The 27,891-nt window shown below is 35.2% G+C and overlaps 1 long non-coding RNA gene across 1 annotated transcript in view; it reads left to right on the forward strand.

Moving 5' to 3' along the window:
- Positions 1–23,857, forward strand: part of LOC102152416 — a 34,869-nt gene extending 11,012 nt beyond the window's left edge. The window contains exon 3 of the long non-coding RNA XR_005369490.1: positions 21,778–23,857. This is a non-coding gene — a long non-coding RNA (uncharacterized LOC102152416). The remainder of the gene's footprint in view (positions 1–21,777) is intronic.
- The last annotated feature ends 4,034 nt before the right edge of the window (positions 23,858–27,891 follow it).

Genomic DNA, 27,891 nt, shown 5'->3' on the forward strand with positions numbered 1-27,891 from the left:
GTGAGGGAATGTTTTTGGGGGGAGGGCAGGCAATGGCAAACTTTAATCTTTAGTGAAGGTAAGAACAGAAGGTGTTTTCATATTAAGGTATAACAAGAAAAACTTCAGGGCATCATGTGACACTATCTTCCAAGCAGTGTGAGTTGCTACAGTGTTAAAGCAGAAGTTTACAGTTTCAATGTCTTGAGATTTTCACACAGAAACTACAGAGTTCAAACCCTTACCTTTTCTTCTGTTGATATCATTTTGGAAAATATGTTAACTAACAATGCAAATATAGCACATTCAAATGTCTAACATATAACCAAAGTTCTCTTTCCTTACTTGATACTGAGCACGTTGAACAAGAAAACACAGTTTAACATTCACTGGCAGTAAGAAACATCCTCTCTCTCTCACCTTCTTCCTTATTCTCCTCTCTCTAGCTCATGACTTAGATAATATTATTGGTATCTTTAATATAAAATACCCTTGGCATTATCAGAGCTTAAACCATGGTTTAATGCCGTGAAATGTAAAATTAAAAACAAAGCTTAGAGTTGTAAGAGACTTTAGAGCTCATCTAGTACAATCCTCTTTTTTTAAAGATACGAAGGCTATTGACATCTGACAACTTATGAATGACCAATAAAATTCTAAATTAAATTAGTAATTTGTTAAATTAGTAATTTGTTTAATATCAGAGAGCCAACAAATCTGGTATTATATTTCAAAGCAACACTGATGTTTGCTGTTATTTCATTATTATCCATCTCAAACTCTCATCAAGGATCTAAAGAGGTCTCTCTCACTCCTAGTTACATATATTACATATATTGCTTAGCTGTGGAGGGAGAACTATGAATACAAATGGCATTCATAAATATAGGAATTCACAAAACCTAGTTGGATGTCCCTCAAAAATGTTAGCACAGTTTTTTATTTTCCAAAATTCCTTACTGAGGTATAACATATATTTTTAAAAGTGGGCATGGTTATATTTTGATGAGAAAATTGTTCTAAGAATTTCTTTAACAGACCCAATATAGTTCTCTAGCCTATAATGTACACATGGAAAAACAAGAAATTTACCAAATGAATTGCTCATTATTCATTGTGACTTTTTCACCAAATACCACCAGATGTATATCCAGCCGGGCCACAAGTGGCAAAGTAACTCCTTGTTTGGTGCTTGCCTTTGCTAAGGACTTTGGTATAACTACGGTCCTCTCAAAACTGTGATGTCACTTAGAATTGACACCATAATCAAGTTCATATATAAGGGTACATGTATACATTACCTATCTAATGTGTCTATAAAAGGAATTTTATCTGAGAATAATAAAAGTGTAATTATTGAAGCACCTGCAACATATCACTTATCATTGATACAAATGCCCCAAATTGTCTTCCACCCCACTGCTATTACGGCATGCACATTTTATTTTTAAGTGCTCATTTTTGGGGGGCACCTGGGTGACTCAGTTAGATCTCTGACTCTTGATTTAGACTCAGGTCATGATCTCAGGGTCCTGGGATTGAGACAGCATCAGGCTCTGTGCTCAGCGGGGGATATGCCTGAGGATTCTCTCTCCTCTCCATCTGCCCCTCTCCTCATTAGCACTCTCTCTCTTTAGAGTGAATAAATCTTTTAAAAAAAATTTTAAAAAGAATGCACATTTTTAATGTGTATTTTTCAGCTGAAGAATTTTAAAGCAAAATTTGTTTTATATTTAATTACAAAGTTAATTCTATTAATAATTTGACTCAGAATTTCTAAGTGGTCTCGGTTACTACATGTTTACATCTTTTTTAAAGATTTATTTATTTGAGACAGAGAGAGAGAAAGAGAATGAATGGGTGTGGAGGAGTACAGGAAGAGGGAGAGAGAAACACGAGCTGATTCTGCACTAAGCATGACCCTGAGATCAGACCTGAGCTGAAACCAAGAGTAAGATGCTTAACAACTGTGCCACTCACGTGTAACATGCTTATACCCTGAAAGAACTAATCTGAAGATTGAAAAAAGTAGACTGCCCTAATTCATACCAAAATGTATGCACGAAATACTAATATTTTATTGTCCCCTTAAATTCTTAAAAGGTCGTTCTTCTGTTTTGTATAACCAAGGCCAACTAAAAGTAACTGTCCATAAAAGCCTCCTTACAAATATATATTAGTGAGGCACTATTATGATTTATACTTAAGGAAGGTTAATAGAAAGTGTTTTCCATTGGCTATAAATTATTATATCAAAGCCCTATCATGTATTAAAGCATCAACATTCTTTTTTTTTTTTGCATCAACATTCTTATACTCTAAGAGAACATTTTAATTCATGTTAAAATAAATCTTACATAAGTAAGCACTTTAGTATAAACATAATTAACATGCATACAGGGAGGGTTTGTCCCATGATACCTACTGGATGTATACTTTTTTTATTGTTAAATTATAAAACTGATAGGTTTGTGGGAAAAACTATGGCTTAAGGGAGAAGAGGTTCAAGATTCCAGAGCAAAATGTGTGCTAGATGGAGAAAAAGCATACCATTTTATTTCCCTGATAAATGTCAGCAGTGTTCCTCTCTTTTTATTTTGACTTATATTGCTCCCATTCAAAAAATTTATTATATTTGGACAAATCATAGCTGTGGTAATAGTTTGTTTTGTTTTTAATATACATGACACAATTATGGGAATATCTGGCTCTAAAATAGGCCATGTATTTCAACCTTCATAGGTCAGATATGGCTTGGGTCCAAAGTTGACAGCAATAAATTTATGCAGTAATTTGCTATCAGTTCAGCATTTATAAAGGTGGTGTCAAGAATATGAATATAAACCGCTTATTTATTTTTAAAAATTAACATTATGCTGATAATAAGATTTCACCGAAGATTTGAACAAGTGTGACATTTAAGTACATGTTCTACATAGGCTGTAGAATTAGACAACCCAAGGATTGAATTTCTACTCCACCATTTAACATCAAATGATCTTGGAAAGGGAACTTGACTTCTTTGAGCCTCAATTCCTTTTCTGTAAATAAAACAATTGTAGTTAGGATTAAATGAGATTGAGCACATACAAGATTTGCACAGTACTTGGTACTGTACAAAGGATTTTATTATTTTATTTTTATTTTTTTAAGAGAGAGCCAAGTGAGTGGAGTGGGGTGGGCAGAGGGAGGGGAAGAGGAAGAGAAAGAATCTTAATACGAGGAGGGCACTTGATGGGATGGACACAGGGTGTTATACTATATGTTGGCAAATTGAACTTCAATAAAAACAAAACAAAACAAGAAAAGAATATTAATCTCCAAGCCAAGCTCAGAGCCCAACACAACACAAGCTCAGAGTCCAAAAGAATCATGAACTGAGCAGAAATTAAGGGTTGGATGCTTAACTGAGGCACCCAGGCACCCCTGGTACAAGATTTTAAAAGTATTTCTTTTTTTTTTTTTTTTTAAAGATTTATTTACTTTTTATTTTATTTTTTCAATGATAGTCACAGAGAGAGAGAGAGAGAGAGAGAGAGAGAGAGAGGCAGAGACACAGGCAGAGGGAGAAGCAGGCTCCATGCACCGGGAGCCCGATGTGGGATTCGATCCCAGGTCTCCAGGATCGCGCCCTGGGCCAAAGGCAGGTGCCAAACCGCTGCGCCACCCAGGGATCCCAGAATATTTTTTCTATTTCAGGCACTTCAAATTAGACTGAAGTGATATTTGCATTTTTAATTTTTTTTTTTTTTTAGATCTTATTTATTTATGAGAGACACTGAGAGAGGCAGAGACACAGGCAGAGGGAGAAGCAGGCTCCATGCACTGAGCCTGATGTGGGACTCAATCCTGGGACTCCAGGATCATGCCCTGAGCTGAAGGCAGGCACTTAACCACTGAGCCACCCAAGCATCCCAATATTTGCATTTTTAAGACTCCAGTGGCTCCAGTATATAAGAACGCATGGATGGCGAAGCATGTATTAAGAGTATAAATGTATTAGTGCAAATGTATTCCTAGGTTGCCATAACAAATTATCACGAATTGAGTAGTTTAAAACAATTTATTGTTTATTTATTCTCTCACAACAGTCCAAAAACAAGGTACAGCAGGGCCATGCTCCTTCTGAGAATACTAGGGAAGGTTTCTTTTTTGCTTCTCCCTACCCTCTGGTGGGTTACCAGCAATGCTTGGAGTTCTTTGGCTGCAGGTGCATCATCCCTGCTCCATCATTATCTGACCTTGTTCACTGTGGTTTTTTTCTTATAAGGACACCAGTTATATTGGACTTAGAGCCCACTCTAATCTAATATGACCTCATTTTAACCAATAACATCTGTAAATATCCTATTTCCAAATAATGTCATATTCTGAGGATCTGGATAGACATTTCTGGAGGGACAATATCCAATCCAATATAGTGAATGAAAAGTATTCCATAAAAGTAGAAAATGGAAAAAAAGTAACATTTCTAAACCATATACTATTTTATATAGTACGTAATTTAATGTTTTTGAAAATTTATACATTAAAGAATATAAATAGACATAGGACTATTTGCCTACATTTCCTAAAATTTATATATCCAAAATGGCCAAAATATTTACTTTGCATCTTTTTTTAAAAAAGATTTTATTTATTTATTCATGAGAAAGAGAGACAGACAGACAGACAGACACAGGCAGAGGGAGAAGCAGGCTCCATGCAGGGCACCTGACATGGGACTGGATCCCGGTCTCCAGGATCACGCCCTGGGCTGAAGGCAGTGCTAAACTGCTGAGCCACCAGGGCTGTCCTATTTTGTATCTTTCTATAAAAAAAATCACCTTATATTCAGGCACAAATGGTATCGTGGTGAATCAAATGGCTTATTATTATTTGCCTCCTCAGGAATGTTTATTTCACCTAATAACTGCCCCCCCCCCCCCGTTTTTGACACCACAGAGGTTGTTCTTAATCTTCAAGGAGATAATTATATCTGGCATGCTTTCCAATGGAAAAACAAAATAAATATCCTTTTTTCAAAAGAGAGTTCACATGTAATTTAATATACTTTAGCTTCCACAAATGGAGTTTCAGCAAAGTTTTTGTGTCTGCCTCATTTAAAGACTAGAGTGCATCTATCATCCTAGATGGATACAGATATTATCCATTGGATACAGCAATGTATCCATGTCTTTTCACTCTCTCCCTTCCCTCCTCTTTTTTACCCTTTTACTAAATCCTTAAAGGTGCAGTCCAGTATTCATTTTTGTCAGGAAACCTAATAATATGTTATTTGCTTAACCTTCTACTATATCATCTATTACTTCTCAAAAAAAAATCCCTCTAACATATAGTTATTTCTCAATCATTTCACCAATGACATGTTAATAGTTCATACAAATTTGCATAGCTCTTGGGAGTTGAGGACCACATAATTGCTCAATACTTTCAGATTGCAATCCATGCCTTCTGTAAAACCTCCATTATTTTTATTTTTCTAAGCATTTACAGCATTTATGATTGATATTATGGAAATAGAAAGTGTTTCACCCTACTTGTTTTCAGTTAAGCTTCTTATCTCCCTAGATCTCTGTGGGAAGCAGCAGATTAATACACTTGGGAGCAAAGGACTTAAGAGTCTAGGTTTGTAGCATGGCCTTACCGCATTCTAGCTATGTAACCTTGGACAAACTACTCCATCTCTTTGTGCTTCGATATCTTCATCTGCAAAGTGAAAATAATAATACCTGAAGTATTACTGGAGTGAGAATTTAATGAATTATTCCATGTCAGCTAAGTGGAATAGTACCTGGCAGACAGTAAGTGCTCAATAATTCTTAACCATTGTTCTTACCTTAGATCCTCAAGCATTAAGCAAACATTAAGCATCTTATGTATACTTTGATTTATAAAAGTTCTTTGAAATATCTGATTTGATTTAAAAGCTGCCTTAGTGTTGAGTCACAGGATAATTTAACTTGAAAATTAACTGAAAAATGTATATTCCAAATATTACTTTAGTGAATTTGAGGACTCTGATTTCTAGCTTTTGAAGAAATGAAAATTCATATAAAATATTCAAAAAAATAATTTGGCTTTTGGGCACATTCTTTCAGATGTACCTGTTTTAGCATTCCTACTTAAATTGTATTATTTTTAACATTGTAGTAATGTGATAGATACAAGATCCTGGACCTGATTTCAAAAATGCCATTCAGTAATATCAATAGATTTCTGAATAGAAAATACTGATAAAAAATACTAACGTATTAATGCTAAATAAGCCAATACTTAATTGTGTATGATACATATAATAAAAAGGTATAGAATATAATTATAGCTATGGAAACTAACATATGAAAAGAAATACATACCAATGAAGTATACTATTTGTACCTCATTAACTGAAGGCAATAAAAATTCCTATGGAAGAAGAATTTCCAGTTAAACAATAAGTGCATGAAAAATAAAAGCTGGGGGACTGTGATTAATGAAAAATATACACAATAGTTTTACACCCTTTGAAATAAAATTCTAACTATATTACATGATAAGAGTATCAGAGTTCACATACTTCAAGTAAATAGATACAAGGCTTTTACTTTTATTTACTATACCTGCTCAATAGAAAAATTTTAGTGTCTAGTTTCCTCAGAATTCCAATGAAGTCTGTATAAAATGCATTTTCTTTGTTAAATGAAATCATCTGAATTACAATGTATAATTGTTAATCCTCATTTTAGGCAACAGAATAAGGAGAAAATTTGAGTAATTTTATTCCTATAGCATTTGCTTTGTCCAACTTAAGTTCATGACAAAAACCAGGGCCAATCAGTTTCACATTCAGTTCAATTCATTTTCACACAGACTTAGTCAAATATTTCCAGGAAATAGTTTATTCTAGAATTTTCCATTTCTCTAACCATAAAGCCCTAGTAATTGTCAAATTTTACCAATTCTATCTCTTAAATATGTTCCGATTCTCTTCCCTTCAGAATCATCTATATCGCATAGTTTATAAAATAACTTCTAAGTTCTGTTGTTTCTAGTGCATGCCTCATCAAATCCAACCCACATACTGTTGTCAAAAGAAAATACAAATCTGCTTGTAAATATTTTTTTATGCACATGTGAGGCACACACATAATGCATGACATATAAAGAAAGATACCATTTCATTTTAAGGTAAAACAACATTCCCCTTTAAAATTTATCTTCCTAAATTGGCTTATTATCTACTTTTTGTCTTCAAAATAAAAATCTTTGCCTTGATAATGAACTAATTGAACTTGGCACAAGAAACTCAGACTCTAAGTGGCTTAACAAGAAGAATATTTTATATTTCACATACCAGTTTAGACATATAGTGGGCTCTTGCTGGGTTCCAGCTCCACTTTTCAGGTTTTTGATTCTGTCTTATATCAGCTAATGATTCTCACTGTGGCTCCTTTCACAGTTGTGAGACTTTTGGCTGTAACTGTGGAACATAATTTCCACCATACATCTAGTTGGAGAAAAACTGTTTTTCTTTTCCATGGAGCTAGAGTAAGTTTCTCACTGATTTCAACCTGTTTACATATACTTACTCTTGAGTCAATTATTAGAGAAGTAATGAAATTACAACAGTAAGCTTATTGATTTGTGGGGAGTAATCATCTGGAACATAATTAATATTGAAGAATACACATATTCCCTTCATGTAACATCTAATTTTTGCATGTTATAGCCCGATTTGCCTACACATACTCTAAATGCTAATCCGTGACCAACTACCTCTTGCAGTCTAAATGTAACATGCTCTTTTCTCCCCATTAGTCATATTTTTACTTTTCTAAGAATGCCCTTCATCATGTCTCCATTTGACTCATCTTATGCATTCTTTAAAGGTTAGCTTAAGTACCAGCTTTTCTGAATAAATGTTCCTGATTCTACCAGACTGAATTAGAAATACCTTTCTTATGACCTTGCTTACTTCAAGCATAGTACTTCTCAACCTCTGGAACGTTGGTTTACTTCGTAGAGCATTTCAAAATACTAACTAGGTGTTATGCTATATGTTGGCAAATTAAATTTAAATAAAATCTTAAAAGTTAAAAAAAACCTCGCAAAATACTAATGACCAAAAATAAAACCGCTTCCAAATATTCTGATTCAGTTGGTGTGGGATGAAGTATGGACAAGGGAATTTTTTCTTTTTTAACTTCTCAGATGATTCCAATGTCAAGTCTGGACTGAGAATCATCTGTCATATCACTTGCCACATCTACTACTAGGTATTTGTCTTTCTCTCCTACTGAGTTGTGAGTTGTTGGAGATGAGGCTGTGTTTTCCACCTCTAAAGGAAAGCTAAGCACCTGAAAAGAGTATCTGATACAAAGTCAGCACTCAAAATTAGTTGATGAAAAAAGCTGTTTCCAAAGGATGGTTATTTCAATTCAATAGCTATTAATTGCTTACTGTGTAAACTTCATAGGAAGTTTTGCTATACAAAGGTAAACAATGCAGTTTCAGCCTTTCAAGGAGTTTTTATCTAATGCAGTGCTCAAAACTGAGCATACCGATGTAGTATCAGGCTACCACATGTTAAATTACTCTTTCAGAATTCCGAAATTCTCAATGAATAAGGTAAGCAATTTTTCCCTTAGATAATACTCCTTTATCATAAGTAGTTGAATGTATAATTTTTAAAAATAGGGTCTTATAGGTATATATTTATGACTATGTAAAGTCTAAATATGCATTCCCCTTTTTTATACAAATATTTAAAATATAAGTTTCTCTTTTATCTGAGCTCCAAAATAAAAATGCTAAAATAATTCAGTAAGTTTTACTTCAGTTCAGTATTCAAGGAAAGGCAGGTGTTCACCAAACAGAATGAGAAAATTAAAAGCAGTCTAACTGTAGAAAGTCCCTTTGAGCCACAAGTTTAAATTTTTTAATGGTTTTACAATCTTCTCAAGCTGTCAATGGAAAAAAGTGGCTTGACATTGAACACATACCAAGTCAGTAGCATAACTATTTTATAATGTCTGATTGGTCACTGAAAAAAATAGTTTAAAATTCAATCCATGTGATGGAAATGCCACTTAGAAAAAGACCATTCATACTGCAGTGCTGCAGGAAAATTGTGGTTATAACAGTTCCCATTTCATTCAGCAGCGGGATTTTTAAAGAATTACAAATGGAATCGTTCCTAGAATATTGCATGTTGAGTATTAACATAAATTTTACCATCATAAAATTCACATTAATAATAAGAAAATGTTATCTTTTCATCTTATAGGTTAAAAAACTTTATATGCTAAATGAAGATTCTCAGGTTAATTCATGGAAACCCTTTGGGAATACCCATTCATAATTCCTCTGGGACATTCATATTAGTTTAACTGAAATGTATCAAATACTTGTTTCTCATAGTGGAAGGATTTGCCTAGCCATCTATTCAAGTTTCATTTATATCAGTCATATATTTTGAACTCTACTTGGGAAGTCTATGAATGGATATTAATGATTAGAGGTTGCAGTATTAGAGATGACCTGAAATAGAAAGGTTTATATGTTGAATAGCTGTCTCTGAAACAGAGAGAGAGGAGAGAGAGAGAGAGAGAGAGAGAGAGAGAGAGAGAGAGAGAATCAAAATAAATCAACTGGTGAATTTTTAAATGGACATCAACCATGTTTAGAAATAAGATATATCTCCTATATCTCAGTATTAGACAGTTTTGAGGCCTGGAAACTTTCAACTTCTAAATTTGTGTTCATTTCAGCTAAATGTCAACTGCCTAATTTTTAAAAATCCAAACTCACTGATTTTCTTTTATTCCTGTTTTCCTATCTACCTTCGGGCTTTTCCCTTGTCAATTAACAGTTTCCAAAATGAAAAGGAAGAGACAGGGAAAGAAAGCATTACAAATAAAACAGAATTGGCTCTATCTTGGTAATCAGTTTTGAAAAATGAGTTAGTAGTTTTACTTGGTTTCTTAAATAAAACACAGTACTAAGGTTTTGTTTTGTTCTGTTTTTATAAATAGACTTTATTTTTTAGGTTCATAGCAAAACTGAGAATCAAATATAGAGTTCCCATTTAATCCCTGCCTCCATACACACAGCCTTCCCAGAGTGGTACAATGAGGAACTTACATTAACACATCATCAAAGTCCATAGCTTACCTTAGGGTTCTCTCTTGGTGTCGCATATTCTGGGGTTTTGACAAATGTACAATGACATGTATCCACCATTACAATATCATACAGAATAGTTTCACTGCCCTCAAAATCATTCGTGCTCTGTCTGTTCATTCCTCCCTCTCCACAACTCGTGGCAACCACTGATGATTTTACAGGGTCCATAGTTTTCCCTTTTCTAGAATATCATACAAATAGAATTATCTGGGCAGCCTGGGTAGCTCAGAGGTTTAGCGCCGCCTCCAACCCAGGGTGTGATCCTGGAGACCCGGGATTGAGTCCTGCGTCAGGCTCCCTGCATGGAGCCTGCTTCTCCCTCTGCCTGTGTCTCTGCCTCTGTGTGTGTGTGTGTGTGTGTCTCATGAATAAATACAACCTTGAAAAAAAAAACAAGTAGAATTATCTAGTATGCAATCCTTTCAGATTGAGTTTTCTCGACTTAGTAATACGTAAAGCTCCTCCATGTCTTTTCATGGCTTGATAGCTCATTTATTTTTGGTACTGAATAAAATAGTATTTCATTGTCTGGATGTATCACAGTTTAACTGTACATTTTCTGAAGGACATTTTGGTTGCTTCCAAATTTTGGCAATTAGGAATAAAAATGCTATAAACATCTCGTATGCAGGTTTCTGTGTGGACATACATTTTCAACTGACACTAAGGAGTGTGATTGCTGGATCACATAGTTAAGACTATGTTTAGTTTTCTAAGAAGCTGTCAAACCATCTTCCTAAGTGGCCGTACCATTCTTTGATCAATGAGTTTCTGTTGCTTCGCATTCTTGTCAGCATTTGGTATTTCGACCATTCCAGTAAGTGTGCAGTGGGATTTCATTGTTTTTCCAATTCCTGAATGATTTATGATGCCGAGGGTCTTTTCATATGCCATCTTTATACCTTCTTGGTGAGATGTCTGTTTAGGTCTCTGGCTCATTCTTTAATTAGTTTATTTTCTTATTGTTGAGTTTTAAGAGTTTTTTGTAGATTTTGGACAAGAGTTCTTTATCAGACTTCTCTTTTACAAATACTTCCTCCCAGTCTGTTGCTTTTCTTCTCATTCTCTTAACATTGTTGTTCATAGAGCAGAAGTCTTTTACTTCAGTGAGGTCCAGCTTACCAAGACTTCCTTTCCTAGATTGTGCCTTTGGTGTTGTATCTAAAAAGCCATCCTCATACCCAAGCTCATCTAGATATTCTCTCACATTATATTCAGGAGTTTTACAATTTTACGTTTTATATTTAGGTCTGTGATCCACTTTGAGTTAATTTTTGTGAAGGATGTAAGGTCTGTACCTAGATTCATTTTTTGTATGTGGATGTTCAGTTGTATTAAAGTTTTATTTTATTTTTTTTATTTTTTTTTGTATTAAAGTTTTAATGTTTGTTTTCTGACCTGTGTCTTCTGTGATAAAAACTTTGAAAAAAACTAAAACTATTTTTGCAATACATTTATTTTTAAAATGTATTGCAAAGTTAACATTAGCAACCGCTATCAAAGCCAAAAAAATCAAGAATTATAACCACAATGCTCATGAAAAGAATAGACTTTATAAAGACATCAGGCAAATACACAAGAGAACACTTTTACAGGAACCAGAAGAAACATTTCCCTATTGCATTTTAAATATCTTACTGGGAAAATAGTCACTAGTATTTCACTATTAGCTTGGGTAGTATTAGTAATTATTAATCAGACAAATTCACACTAAAACAAAATGCTGTTTGTAAATAGGATGGCAAGCCACTGGTTTACAGAAATGCTGAGAAAAAGGAAAAGCAAGGAAAAGAAATATCTAGCATATTCATTAAGCCTCTAATTTTAATAATTTATATATTAATCTTTGCATACCCACTTTAAGCATTACTGCTAAAAAATTCTAAGGCTTGGAACTTCTCTTAGAAGGTAAACATTTATTCTTTAAATGTGAAAAATGCACATTTAGCCTAAGAAGAGGTATGGTGTGAAGGATTAAGAGTCATTGTTGATACCATGATACACTGTCTTTTCCTCAGTAAGCAGGCAATATTCTTTTCACCGTTCATTCTTAGGATGAGAAGTCAAAGGCTGTGGTGAGAGTGTGTGTGTTTACATGTATGCGAGGGTGCCTATGTGCATATGTGTCTATATGTATACACATGCTCTCTTTCCATGTAAGTGATGAGGAGATAAATATAGAATTTTTTTCCAAGAGTTTGAGAACTGCATATTTATATATCTTCCTAAATCAAGCCCAAGTTAGTATTTCAAATGATGACATATACCCAGAAATGAAAGGAACAAAAATCACTGACAAAAAAGTTATGTGATATAGAAAAGAGAGTTAAATATGTGTGTGGAGAAGTTACACTGATTCAAATTTTGGTGGACATAGTTCCGTGCACACATTATTTCAATAACTTTTCCTTTTTGGAGGCATAAAAGAACGTATTTGGTTTTTTCTATCCTAGGTATATTATTAAAAGAAGCAGATTTCCCTTTCTCTTTCCTTTCAACCCTTGATCCGTTTTCCAGTTCCCCAGTGATTCTATGTCAGCAGGCTCTGTTTTTGACTAGACAAATAGTACACAGATTTATTCCTACAGAAACAATCTCTGGTAAAATCGTAGAGTGTCTGCTTGAATAATGCCCAAAAGTTAACTGCGTGCTTTCCACTGGCCAGAAACAACTCACAGAAAATAATCCACAAAGCAGTCAATGGAATATTATAACCCTCTTAGGGGAGCCATTGTACTATGAGAGAAATTTGAGGTGGAGAACCAGCCTTTACTTTTTACACATACACACACACACAGTATTGTGTATGGTACAAACTCTAGTAAGAACTAGTCAGACTATTAATCTGTGAAAATTTTTTACTTGAAGTCACATAATGTTATCTTAATATTCCTTTCATCCACATAGTATCTTGGTGATAATATTAAAAATGATATCCATTTATTACAGTTTTAACAGTGACAACGTCCTGGATGGCAGTCATTCCAAAATGAAAATGGACTGATGTTACTTCTTAGATATAATTTGATATGCATTGGAAAGTTGGTAATATGGGATGTGTACTCCTTATGCATCCCAGAACTTATTTCAGGCGAAAGAAAAATCTCACACTTTCAATGCATACGGGGATTCTGTATTTCTGAGATTGCTTATAGGCATTAATTTGACAAATTTCTTTTACTAGAGCCATTTTGAATTTGGTGGCAGGGTAGTGCTAAAGGTATGGACTGATGAAGACAAAAATAAATTTTTTAGAAATAAAACTCAAATTTGTCACATGGGAAAAAAACCATTAACTTTTCAAGTAAGAATGTTTGACTATTGTTATACCATGGTTCTGTCAATGTGCAGATTCACTGTTTTATGCTGACATGTTGCGTTCTAATTTTTGCATTATTTTGGGGAGTTCACACACTTTTGAAACTTTCTGTGAACAAATTTGAATCTAATATGCCTGAAAACAAAGAAAGGTGATTTTTTATAAAGGAAATCAGTGCACAATTAAAAGTGGAGACACATTCTCAATTTACATCAGTACAAATTAAATATGTACCTTGATGGTAAATGACATAAAGAATTAAAGTATTCTAAAGCCTGGGGATTTGGAAAATCTTTTCCCCTTCCAAAATGATATCCAAGGGGATTTCCAGACCTTTCTTCTCTATTACACTTGATAGCCTCCTATCTTATCACCTCAAATTCTGATATTTCCTAGAATATCTACAGATTTATACACAAACACACTAATTACTATATCTACACTGTGCTTCCTTTTGCCCTACTTATATTTGTCACTTCATCTATTTTCTGGATGGTCGCTTTTTTTTTTTTTTCCTCTGACTTCTGGGCAAGGGCAGTATTTACCATAAAAAGACTGAGAGCAACAAAGAGCAGAATGAAGGTAGAAGAACATACCCATGAGAATATGGATCTCATTCTATCACTCTTGCATCAGAGGTTATGCTCCAAGAGACAAAAAGAAGTGATCAGGTTTGCTGCCAGTTACAGTGCCTCTGAGAACACAGGACCTCCACAGTTTCTACACCCTTTATAATTATTTCCATGCACTCGTATGTCTCTATATTCTTAATGGGTAAGACAAATTTAAAAAAGGAGGAGATCGAAGGTAAAAATGGAGCCCTTACTCTCCATTTGTTAATAAGTATGAAGATTTTTTCAAACATCAATGAGCTTCTTTGTTCTTCAAAGACAGGAGAGAAAAAAAAGACATGGTTGACTTCACACTGTTAACGGACAGAGACAGAATTCAAGAGTCTGGTGGGAACAGACAAAGCCAGTAGAGGGTAATTATGCAGCCAAATTCATGCCTTGAAGGAACACGAAAAGTATGAAAGACAGATCCTGGACAGAGAAGTGTGCTCCTAGTAGAGCCTTTTTCCCCAATTCATATTTCCACTTCTTCCCCAGCCCTTCCAGAACCATTATCACAGATGTAATGCCCCTAGTAGCAGCTTAGAGCTCATGAAATCCCAAATCCTGCAACCAAGGCAGGGTGTCCTCATTCCAGGGTCAGGCTGGGGTGTGATTAGAGCCACTAAACATAATATTTTGACTGAACATTCCTTGGTTTAATTTTTTTTTGCAATGTTATTCTTTATGCACAATACCTAGGCTAAAGAGAACATTGTGAGTCAGGATGGAAATACAACCAACCACTACTGACAACAATGCTTTTATTCATTTGCTCACTAAATATCAATAAATACTTATGAAAGTACTATAAGGATGTATTCCAATTTGCAAAGGAAAATAAAAGGTTTCTTAAAAGACAACAGGTTGGTGGTTATCTGAATATGGGAATATGGTGGGATTAAAATGTCTATATCAGTTATTCATTTTTCAACTTAGATAAGATTGTTTCTTCCCACAAAATGGCAAAGAATGAATTTCAATTCTTTTGATCACCACTAATAATATATTATGACTTCTCCAATTACATGTGCTGGGATAAGGTTTTCTTACCTTCAAAACATAGATAACTTATATACTAATTATTAAGACAAATCAAATATTCTAAAAAAATATTCTGTCTCTAACTAGATAGTTATATATACACACAAAGATCTCTCTATATAGATATATACTAACACATGTAGAGAAGATATATTTCTATCATGTAACTGATACATATCTTATATCTAATATATGTCTTCTATCTCACATCTAGAGATATCTATGTTTCTAGAGATAATGATCAAGAATCTTTCATTTTTCTTAAGAATTAGGATATACACACTCACTGTCTCACACACACACACCCCTACTAATAAAGGTGTAGGGATGCGTGTGTGTGTGTGTGTGTGTGTGTGTGTATGTACCTACTACCTCAAAGTGGAAGATAAACTGGGAGAGTACTAAAGATTTTTGCCATAAAAATAATAAATAGAAAATGACATGATCTGAAAGGGACTTTATTCCTATATAATTTTCATAAGATTTTAAATTCACAATATGAAGAAAGCAAGCTTGTATTTGAAAAAGACACTATACAAAAAATTTTTTTCTGAATCCAGTTTCAGATGCAGAGAAATATTAAGAAACATTTTACTGCTAATCATACAAATTTAACTTTCACATCAATAAAAAACACTACATGATATTTAAAAATCTCCATACTACCACAAAAAATAGAATAATATTTAATGTTTATCTATTATCAAAACTTAATTTTTGCCAGTGCATATTTTAATTAAAAACAATCATAAAGATTAAGTTTATTTTAAAAAGAAAGGAATGAATTAAGGCAAAATAATATGATATAGTTGAAGAACTACAGTGAACAGTTGTAATCAATAAACTGAATTTCTGACTTCTTGTCAAATTCTAATTAATTGTTTTGACTTTAAATTTATATATCTGAATATACAATATTTTAATATGAAAGAGTTTGGCTTAAAAATGTTTGGCATTTCTCATAACACCTTAAAAATATAACATTTATATCTGTTATATTGTACCTGACACTACAGAAAAGTTTTTTCTTGATCTCATTAAGTTGAGCATAAAACTTCTATCTAAAAAAAATTTTAATAGATTTTATTTATTCATGAGACACACATAGAGAGAGAGAGGCAGAGACACAGGCAGAGGAAGAAGTAGGCTCCATGCAGGAAGCCCGATGTGGGAATTGATTCTGGTACTCTGGGATCATGCCCTGAACCAAAGGCAGATGCTCAACCACTGAGCCACCCAGGCGTCCCATCTATCTACAAAATTATCATCAAAATTGGAAGTATTTAACAGTATAATACCAGCTTATCGTTTACAAAGTAATAATTTATCATCCAATCTTAACTATTTTCATGTAGTAACATAAAGCTCTTTTCGTAACAATGATATCTATTTTGATGACCGTTTCTAAACAACTGCATTTTCCCATATAATTTCATTTATTCAAATACTTATTTCCAGTTTTCTATAAGTAGAATATTTACTGTTTTAGATAGTAGTTCTAGACAGACAAATTATCTTAAAAAGACTCAATCCTGGAATTTGTATTTGGACAAGAAAAGCTCATTAAGGTTTGTGACATGGAGGCTGACATAGCCAGGACATTCTCAATGTTCATGATTTACAAATACCATTACTATGATGAAAAATCTTCAAATAGTCTTGGAATAATTTAGACTTCTGATATTCTAGAACTCTAAATAAATATTCTAAATACATATATAAATATTACTTATGCATACAATCAATGCATATATGTGTATATGGATATTTTCCCCCAAATAAATAGTATTATAACAGAAAAGAAGTAAAAACCTAAACCTAATGAGTAACTAAAAGCCACTAACTCGATTTAAAATCAAGTCAAAAAGATCATGCTTCTCTGTCATTGAAGCAGCACAGGCTGTATGACTACTGTCTCATTCTTTCCCACACTAGTATCTGATGTCAGGGGGACATATATTTGGATTCCCAAATTCTTGCCTCCCTAAGGGAATTTTAATTTCCATACAATTCTCAGTAGTGAATATGAACCATCATTTCACATCATAGAACATTTCTTTCAATGTAGCAGATGCTAAAGATGACATATTTAACTGAATCACACTTCCACATGATACAATGCATTGTATTTGCATTATAGTTGGAAATAAAAGTAACCTATAGAGGCAAAGAAAATATTCTAATAATATATTTAATGTAGATGATAAAAACTTTTTTTAAAAAAATTGCTCCTTTTCTATTTTCATATTTTTTGGCAAGAAGTAAAATACTTAGAAATCTCCCAGGACTGAATTTTAAAATTTAAAATCAAGATGTTACTTTTTTAAATTAAAAATGTTAAAATTTGCATTGAAATAGTATAGGTTTTAATGCTTTAAATTTAGAATGCTTCTTGGTTTCCCAATTTATACATAGCCTGTATTAAATACCACATAATCTTTGTAGAAAAAAGAGAAACTAAAGATACTATCTTCAAAAATATTCCTCATTTGCTTTTAATATGGAATGTCAATCTAAAAACTACATATTTTAGACAGACTTTGTAAACTTTTTCAGCTATAATTACTAGGAAATGGTAATTCTTAGGTGACAGATGAGCCCTATTAACTTTGTAATCCTTTGAACAAAGACATTTTGCTAATTATTGTACATGTACATCACTTTAAAATTTATATTTTAAGTAGAGAATAAAAACCAACAGGATATAACTTCTCCAGATAATTGCCTCTTAATTTATAATTACAGTATATCTAGGAAAAAAACTTCTAAGAAGCATTTTGTTATTTTTGTTGTTGTTATGAAATGATCCATAACATGTAGATGTGGAAAATCCCTATTTTTCCAATGGTCAGATGTTTTGAACCATAAAAATGGCTGAGTCTACCACTACGGAAATTAAACCTGAAAGATATATTTCCTTGTTTTGTTCCTCTTCTTTCTTTTTCCTCTGAATTACCTGCTTTTGCTACAAATTTTAGATTCCCTTCATTTACATTTTAAAATTTATTAACCTCTTAAGCAAGTGAACAAGATAGTCCAATCCAGTTATGTGGCTAAAAGGTGATAAAAAAGAATGCTGCACCACAAAGTTGTTTATTATTATTATTATTATTATTATTATTCCCTGTGTTATTTTAAATGTTTAGATGTTCTGGAATGGAAAAGTTGTACTGGGAACAAAATATACTTAGAACTACAGGCCATGTTTCCTAAAAAGACTACTTTCCACACCTGTATGATCCACCACTGAAATCTGAATGTAGGAAAAAATAGAAAAAAAAAAAACAAAACTTAAAAAAAGAAAAATTGGAAAATATACTTAAGTGTTGGAGAAGTTAAAGTCTGTCAGGGCCACTAGATTTAGATATTTTAATTACCAGGAATAACAGTCCACCAAAAGTATTTCACAAAACACAATGACATTTCTGAGAATTACCTAGAAAATCAGTTCTCAATATGTTTAATACCTAAGAACATTCCTCCAATAGATTCTGCTAATATGAAACTGGCTTTTGAAATTCTGAGAAGATTGCAATTTCACTTGTGACACTGAATTATACCTTGTCAGCGCCATCTATCAGTTGCAGTTTAAACTGCAATGAAAAAGAGATTCTAAAGGCCTCTGACTAGAAATAACCAAAATAATTTCTTAAATCATGTAATATGCAGTTGTGTCTAATAGGAAACATTTTATTTTGAACTCATTTTATATTTTTTCTATGGCCTCATAATATATGATGTTGGTGGTTTCCAGTTAGTTGAAAATATGTAGTCACATAATCTATGAATATGTAGAGATCTACATGTCACACAAAAAATGCAGTTTCCTAGACCAATTACTACTTGAAAATTCAATTATTTTCATAACAGTGGAAAATCTTTTTAGGACAATATAGTGTGCTAAGAGTTTTTCCATGTCTTTCTAACCATGATGGTATGTCACACAGTGAATATTTTATATCCTGCTGGCCTTCTCTAGGGTCTAAAAAAATCCTATCTGCTTTGCTAGTACAGATATGAACTTGACATTTAAAGGCCTAGGAGGTTAGTCTTTACTTTTCTCTTGTGATACTTGATAATAAAAGAAATGAAGCTTATTACTAAATCATTATAGCATTATTACAAAATGTTTTCATATTGGTTTTGAGCCTGCGGAATGGGAAGCACGCGTTGGAGCCTTTGCTTCAGTTACAAGACATTAAAGTCTGTCATGGGCATGTGGTGTATAAAAGCTTTCCCAAAACTAAGTCAATTGGCTCCATTCTCATTTCCTTCTTTCCTTGTCTTTTTCCTCTTTCTCCTCCTCTTCTGACAGAAGCAGAAATATTTGAGCATTTTGAAATAAATGTCCTTCTGAGGCCCAACATGTATCTCTTTTCACTACACAATTAGAAAAGCAGAAGAGGCTATACAAACTCGAGAACCACTCCAAACTGAGAGGCTGAAGGGTGAGCAGGTTTTCAAGATGAAACACAAACACTGCCCCATGGGTAACTGAATTGGCTTTGGCACTTGAATCTACACCAAAGACTGAAAAAGATAATTTGCTTATAAGCATAAACAATAAAAAGTTGTAAACATTAGTAATTTGCCTCAAGGTATTTCTTCTTTCACATGTAGTCTCCATTATGTATTACAAATGAAATGAATGAAAATATTTGTTGGATTTTAAAGCTCTATTTGGTTGACTTCTTTAAAAACTTTATAAGTTTAAAGGCCCACAAATAACGCTCCAATTGTTTTTGTTTTTAGCAAGAGTCTTCGGTTTGCACTTTCCAGAACTCAGCAATACAAAGGCTTTTCATTTTTGGGAAAGGAAGTTTTTTATACCCTTGGTTGACTTCAAAAAAACAATATGGGACATAAATGTAGGCCATTTAAACTAGTCGTTTGGGTGAAAATCTCTCTGTCTTCATCTCACTCAAAATATTACCTAAATGTAATCTGAACCATTTAGAGTAGCTCTACTTAAACCGTGTTATGTTTTCAGTAGTAAAGACTGATAACTTGATAGTTCCCAAGGGTTTGATTCTTACAGTTTAAGTAGAGAGTTGACATTACATGCTATTTTTCTGAAAATCCCCAAGGCTATGTTAGAGATGAGATAAGTAAAGATGTATAGAGCTGTTTAAAAATTTGTGGGTATCTTCAAACCAGTACTATTAGTCAACCTTCCTATAGGTCTATTCATTTCCACTCTAATATTTTCATTGGTAATTAAAAGAAGATAGTGAAAAAGTTCTAAATATATATGTATATCTTGATTGTACTCTAAAATTTGCCATTAAAAACACTTTGTAGGCATTATTTTTTTGGAGGTTCTGAGTTCATTTTTTTCATTCTCTAACACCAAATTTGATTTTTGTTACCAGAAAGGCACTTAGTTCAGGCCATCATAAATTATCCTCTGGGTATGGCTCTCCTTCTAACTATGTCCTTAACCTCAGTCTCATCATTTGTCAGTAGATCCTTCCCAGATTGATCTTTCTAAGGTGTTTACCTCACCATCACTGCATAAAAATACATACTGGTCCTCAACAACACTCCCTCATGACAAAACTTCATATCCCTACTTCTCTATCTCAAACTTGAAATTCAGCTACATCGAACAGATGACAATTATTTTAAAGATTCTGAGCTCACTTGCACTCCTTTCCCCACCCTCTTCCCCACACACTCCTATCTTCCAAACTCCTATGTTTAGAACTTCCTCACTCATTTTTTAGTACCTACTAAAATGACACTTCTATGAGAAATCTTTCCTGACCTCTTAAACCCATCTACCAGAATGCATGCCTGATCCATTTAGTAACCCTAGCACTGGACAATGCCTGACCAGAGCGTGTTGATCAATGTAAGTTTACTGAATAAATGGATAAAAAAAAAAAAAAAGTCAACTCAGTAACTTTAGAAACAAGGAAACTGATAGGTTAAGAAACATAAGTCCAAATTGGGGAAACAAGGAAACTGATAGGTTAAGAAACATAAGTCCAAATTGGGGGAATAAAAAAAAAAAAAGCATTACAACCCAGATAACAATTATCATTCAGTGTTCTTCCCTTTCTTATATCTTGATAGTAATTCCTAAAAATTCTTAGTATCAATAACATTAGTTTATGACTGTATCTTAATTATATACAACGGCCTGGTAAGAATAATATGCTATGCTTTTTTTTCTTTTTATTTAAACAAAGTATCTAATCTAGAACAGTGAAATTTGAATTTAGTAGTCTCCGCACCATGCCTGGGGTAGAGAGCACAGCTTTGGGAGCTATGATTGAGTGACAGCCCTACTTATGAAGTAACCAGGCTGCCCACTTAGCCCTCTTTTCCATGGTTTCTTAAATACTTGGGTTTTCCTGACTTTTTTTTTTTTTTTTTTTAAGGCTGGAGAAGTACAGCCAGCTGGCTAGAATCTGCTTCCCATGTGTTCTTAATAACTTTTATTTCCCTAAGGGCTAGCCTATGCTTCTCAAACCTGGCTACACATGAGAATCACCAGGGTAACTTTTAAAAAAATACCAATGTGTGAACCCATAACCAAAGATTCTGATTAAATTGGTCAGGGGTGGATCTTGGGCAACAGGTTATAAAATCTCCCATCTGATTCTAATGTGTGGCTATAGCCCTGACCATCTCTACTTTTCACTTTTCCAGGTGAAATACCAGAATGCCCTGACCTTTTATTCGATCTGCACATCATTTCTGCACACAACTTCCAGGGCAGGGGATGCTGCATGCTCCATACATACTGACTCATCAAATGTGGAAGGAATGATGCATTTGAAGGGATTATTCTTCCCTTTTCCTTCTGTTTTAGTTTGGGAATGTGGATAGTCAGTAATGCCTGTGACGACCAATTGGAAGAGAAGAAATCATTGTAGTCTTCACCATCAATGTGTGACTCTGTCTTAAAGAGAATATACTGGGGATCCTGGGTGGCTCAGTGGTTTAGCGCCTGCGTTAGGCCCAGGGTGTGATCCTGGAGACCCGGGATCGAGTCCCATGTTGGGCTCCTGCATGGAGCCTATTTCTCCTTCTGCCTATGTCTCTGCCTCTCTCTCTCTCTCTCTCATGAATAAATAAATAAAATCTTTTTAAAAATAAATAAAAAATAACAAAAGAATATACTGCAATCCTACTCAGCCTTGATTTTGGAAAGCCCTCCCCTTCCCCCAGGCTGAGGCACGTGGTCAAAAGAACATGAGCACAGGACAGGTAACCAATTCCTCTTAATTTATCTTTAATTCCCGGTATTTTCTTACTAAATTCCCATTGCTCTAAACTCAATTCTCCCTTGATTGGAACAAGTGATCTGAAACAGGTCCTACATACATATTACATGTTAAAAAGATACTACTAGTATTAATAAAAAATAGGAGGATAACGATCTACACCTCCCGTAACAACAGAAGAGATAATAGCACTTTCATGCCTTACGACTGCCTAATTGGTGAAGCATCTCTTGAGACCTTAATTTTGGTGTTCGTGGGGCGGTAAAGGGAAAAGGGGCCGCCGCCAAGCTGCCACTGGCACTCAGACGGTGTTGGACACCGAAACCTTCAGGCTATATATTCTGAGCGCCGGTGGCCAATTTCAGCACTGTGTAAACTGACCACTCAGCAGAGAAATCTGGTTGCGAATTAAACGTATTGAGGATCTGGCTTAAGGAGCATATGCTAGAAGGTGCGACTAAGAGAAAAGGGGGAATTACCAGAGTGATTCGGGAGGCCCCAGCCCGCGGCCACGGGGCCAGGAACCCGCAGGGCGCCGGCCTCGCCCCCGTGAGCACGCGCGGCCCGCTCCCCTGGCCGACGACCACGGCTGCAAGAACTGCCACGGCGCAGAGGCCCACCTGGCGCACACGCGCGTCGCCTGCGCCCACACCCGGACGCCCCTGAGGTCTACTAAAGCCCTGATGGGCGTAGACCGCGTCACTTCCGCCCGGCGCGTTGCAGGCTGGGAAGGAAGCCTCACGCCGGAAGCCGGCCTACGTGGCCCGCTCTTCCGCGCAGGGCTTGGCACCCCTGGGACAGCGTCAGAGACCAAGCGCCCGAGTGGCCCCGGGCCTGGCAGGATGGCAGCCCAGGGCCTTCTGCTCAGGCCGCGGCATCTCACCCTTGAGCGGACCTGCTTGTCCTTGCAGATGACGCCCCCTCGCCATTCAGAAAAGGCGTCCGCCCCCCCCCCCCCCCCCCAAGAGGACCACAGCGACTGCCGTGTGCTTACCTGCGTCGCCGTCAAGCAGTCTTACTACTGTTCCTCGCAGGCCGCCGGACGTGTGACGTGAGCCGGCTGACACACGGCGTCCGGAAGACCACTGTCCTGCGCCAGCTTCTCTATCCGGGAGCGAGGGTTGGCTTGTCCGCTCTGGCAGAGACGGGACGACCCCCCGCTCGGGCCCGGGCTGTCCGTGACTCGTGGTCCTAGGAACGCCGCCACGCAGAGATACCTGCAGTGCGGCCTGCTGCAGCCCCGCCCGGACCCCGGGCCCTTAGAGGAGTCCAGGTTGATGAACCAGCCTCAACAGCCTGGAGCTGAGGAGCAGCCCATGGGCTCCTGGCGACTTTCCGGTTCCCGGGAGCCCTTGCTAAGTTGCATTCAGATTAGTTCGGGAGGGATCCCCGGGTGGCTCAGCCGTGCAGCGCCTGCCTTCGGCCCAGGGCGTGATGCTGGAGTCGCGGGATCGAGTCCTGCATCATCGGGCTCCCTGTGTGGAGCCTGCTTCTCCCTCTGCCTGTGTCTCTGCTCCTCTTTCTCTGTGTGTCTCTCATGAATAAATAAATAAAATCTTTTAAAAAAATTAGTTCGGGGGCTCCCTGGGTGGCGCAGCGGTTTGGCGCCTGCCTTTGGCCCAGGGCGTGATCCTGGAGACCCGGGATCGAATCCCACATTGGGCTCCCGGTGCATGGAGCCTGCTTCTCCCTCTGCCTGTGTCTCTGCCTCTCTCTCTCTGTGTGACTATCATAAATAAATAAAAATTAAAAAAAAAATTAGTTCGGGAGATTTCCCTGTATTTATCTGAAACATTCATTAGCTACTTTGGGTTCATTAAAATAACAGTGTTCTTAACTAGGAAGAATAATAAAGAGTTCCGGAATATAGATATCTATCGAGTTTGATTTTTCTTTTGGTTTAAAAAAAAAAAAAAAGAGGTGTACTCTAGGATGGACAAGTTTCCAAGGAAGGCTTTTCACCCAAAAGACCAGACTGTGGAAAGAACCACAGGTTTATGTGATGCAGGAAATGCAAGAACTCAAGGATGAGGAAAGCATCTTACAAGTCACTGATAACTTTGTATCAGTCAATTATTTCTTTTTATATAGTATAGATCAGAACATTCTTCACATGAACAAACATATTGTGTGTGTACTTTTAAAAGGCTTCATGCGTACACTGGTAAAAAAAAATGCTGTCATTTTGAGGAATTATAATGATGAATGTTAATATTTATGTGCCAAAGCAATAACAACAAATGTGGAAGATAACATTGAATTGTAAGAATTTCATGAAATATTATTCTTTTCATAAGGATAAATAAGCCTAGGCTTGGCCACGTGGGTGGGAAGATCGGGTAACTGGGTGATGGGCATTAAGGAGGGTGTGTGATGTGATGAGCACTGGGTGTTATGCATAACCGATGAATTATTGAACACTATCTGAATCTAATGATGTACTATGTGTTGGCTAATTGAATTTAAATAAAAAATAATATTTTTTTTAAATCAGGAAAAAAGTAAAGCTTGGCTTAAATGATTAAATCACATGTCTAAAATCATATAGCTGAAATCTGAAAGATGCAAATCGCAAAACCAATTGAGTCCTGTTTTAGAGTCTGTGATCTTAACCACTCTGTTTTGTTATACTTAGAGGAAAACTTTTCTCAATTTCTGGAGTTACAGAAGTGGAAAATTATCCAGACTAATGGCCATGCAAACCATCTGAGAAGGGAGAGTCAGAGAGTCTGGCTTTCTGAAAAACAATATTTCATCACATCTGGTATTCTTGGGAACCCTAATAGAGACTTTAGAAGAAAGATTTAACATGAAAAAGATTTTCTTGACACTTTTGTGGAGGGTTGATCAGAAAGAAGATAAGTGAGAAGACTTTTAGTAATTAGAATGAAATAAAGACGTGTGGACTTGGGTTATGGTTTCAAGATTTGTAGAGGTTGGTAAAGGAGGAAAAGTTATAGACAACTCTAAATTTTGAGACCAGTGGACTTAAAAATTATGGTGCTGTAGGAGCAATTGGAAATTGTCATTTTTTGATGACAGAAGAATAATTCATATTTTACTGGTGGTAAAATCAAATAGTGAGCAAAGGTGTAAGATAGATCTTTTCTTATTCAAATGCATTTTCTACCTGTTCTGTTCTAGACAGGTCATCTCAGTATATAGCTCAGAATCTTAACATCAAATTAATACTTTAGCTGGTCTTATTGTCATCTTTGTCTTGTTCTTCGGGACTGTGTCTTCTCATCCCTTATCTTTATTTCAATAGTAGGATAGTACACTGTGTTATGCCCTGATCCTGTCTTGATTCCCACATATATCCAAGGTCATAGAGACCTGTAACTTAACCCAGTGGTTAGAGTTTCTAACTAGCAGTAGCCCTTTGGTGCTAATTTTGAAATACTTCGGACCTTTGCTTACTGTCTGATATGCCTAACTCTCATGGTGCCATATTTTGCCTGTCACCTAGTATTATCACCTTGAAAACTGTCTAGTAAGCTTTATTCCAAAGAAATATCATCTTAGATATCTAACTAGTTTCCAAAGACTAGCAGTTTCCAGTAGAGCTAATTCCACCTGGGCCATCGTCTGAATACTTTCTTTGATTCCCCCACATACACAGAATTCCTTGATTTTATTTAATAGAGCAGATGAAATGTATTGCTATAAATCTATACATTAATAGCCAGTATACCATCATGTTGCCTTTCTCTTACTTTTTAAACTGGGAGTCAAAAAAAAAAAAAAAAAAAAGGAAATCATCAATAACCTCAAAATTTTTCTTTGTTATTTACACAGGAAGTCATTCTTATGTTTGACTTGGTCAAATCCATCCCCCGTTAATAACCACTACTGAATTTGCTAAATATGTTTTTCTAGTTTCCATATATTTATACATATGTACATAGTCAGCTTGATACATTTATTATATTCAGTAATTAGTTTCCTTATTTATAAGTTGGAATCGTGCTGCACATATTGATTTGAGTTCTTTTTTTATCCACTTAAAAAATTATAATGTGTAGCTTTAAAGGCCAATACCTCATTCTATTTTGTACTTTTACTAAACTTTGAATGGAGGTATTATAATTTTTTTCTAATTGTTTACTGCAAATCATGTTTATAACAAATATTCCTCTGCATGAGAGTGTGAGGGAGTGTGTCTTTGTGTGTCTGTGTGCTATCATTAGGCTTGTATAACTGAAGAATAGATTCTTAGAGGTATTGGGGCAAAGGATAGTCAAATTGTAAAATTATATACATATTCCCAGATTACCCTTCAAAACCACATCTAATATTTATCAGTGCCCTCTTTACCACACCCTTGCCAGCACTGAATGTTATCAATTTTTAAAATATAATTAAGTAGCTGTGTTTTAAAAAAATCAATTATGTTAAATTAATGAAGATTAATGAAGGTCTTTTTATTTTTGCTGACTTATTATATTTCTTATTACATTAATTTGTGACTTCATTTCCTTTGTCATTTTATTTATTTAATTTTACTAAATTATTTTGGAAATTACTAAGTTTTATATCACAGATTTTACTAAATATTACATGTAAGAACTGTTCTTTATTAATATGTTATTGACATCTTTGGTATAATTTATTAGGATTAAATGTATTCTTCTGTTCAAATATATTTTAAACTTTATATTTAAAACAATTGTTCTTGGAATGATTAAAAATATATTAAAACAGCCACAGTTGATTTTCTTTTTTGGGTTGTAATTAAGCAAAGACTGCATAGAGAATTAGATTTCATTTATCCAAATGCACATACAATTACAGCAAACTCCCAATACACACATGCTAGACTTTAAAAACATGTAAAATATGTCAGCCATAAACTGTCCGCTCTTAATCACTGCAGTATGTTAAAGGATATTTTGAAAGTACTTAACAGACATAATTGAAGTAATTTTAAACAAATAATTTAAAATTTGAGATTATGCTATGCTGTTTTATACTTCATATGATTTAGATAGATGATAGATAGATAGATAGATAGATAGATAGATAGATAGATAGATAGATAGATAGATCATAGATGATAGATAGATTTAAAAGATTTTATTCAGCCATTCATGAGAGACACACAGAGAGAGGCAAAGACATAGGCAGAGGGAGAAGCAGGCTCCCTGTGGGGAGCCCAATGTGGGTCTCGATCTCAGGACCCCAGGATCACAACCTGAGCCAAAGGCAGATGCTCAACCACCCAGGTGCCCCACATACACTATATTTTTAAGGGACAGCTGATTTTTAGCATATTTATAAGAGGCATGTATAAACAAGTATACCCGTGTTATCTCCCTACAAAATATCGTTTCAAAACTTTATATTGGTTATAATAGTTATTATAATGGGAGCTTAGGACTTCATAGGCAATAATCAAATTGCAGTGAATATATCTTTTAAAAAGAACTGAGGGATCCCTGGGTGGCGCCGCGGTTTAGCGCCTGCCTTTGACCCAGGGCGCGATCCTGGAGACCCGGGATCGAATCCCACGTCGGGCTCCCTGTGTATGGAGCCT

Source organism: Canis lupus, chromosome 14, assembly GCF_011100685.1.
Source record: "Canis lupus familiaris isolate Mischka breed German Shepherd chromosome 14, alternate assembly UU_Cfam_GSD_1.0, whole genome shotgun sequence".
Lineage (NCBI taxonomy): Eukaryota > Metazoa > Chordata > Mammalia > Carnivora > Canidae > Canis > Canis lupus.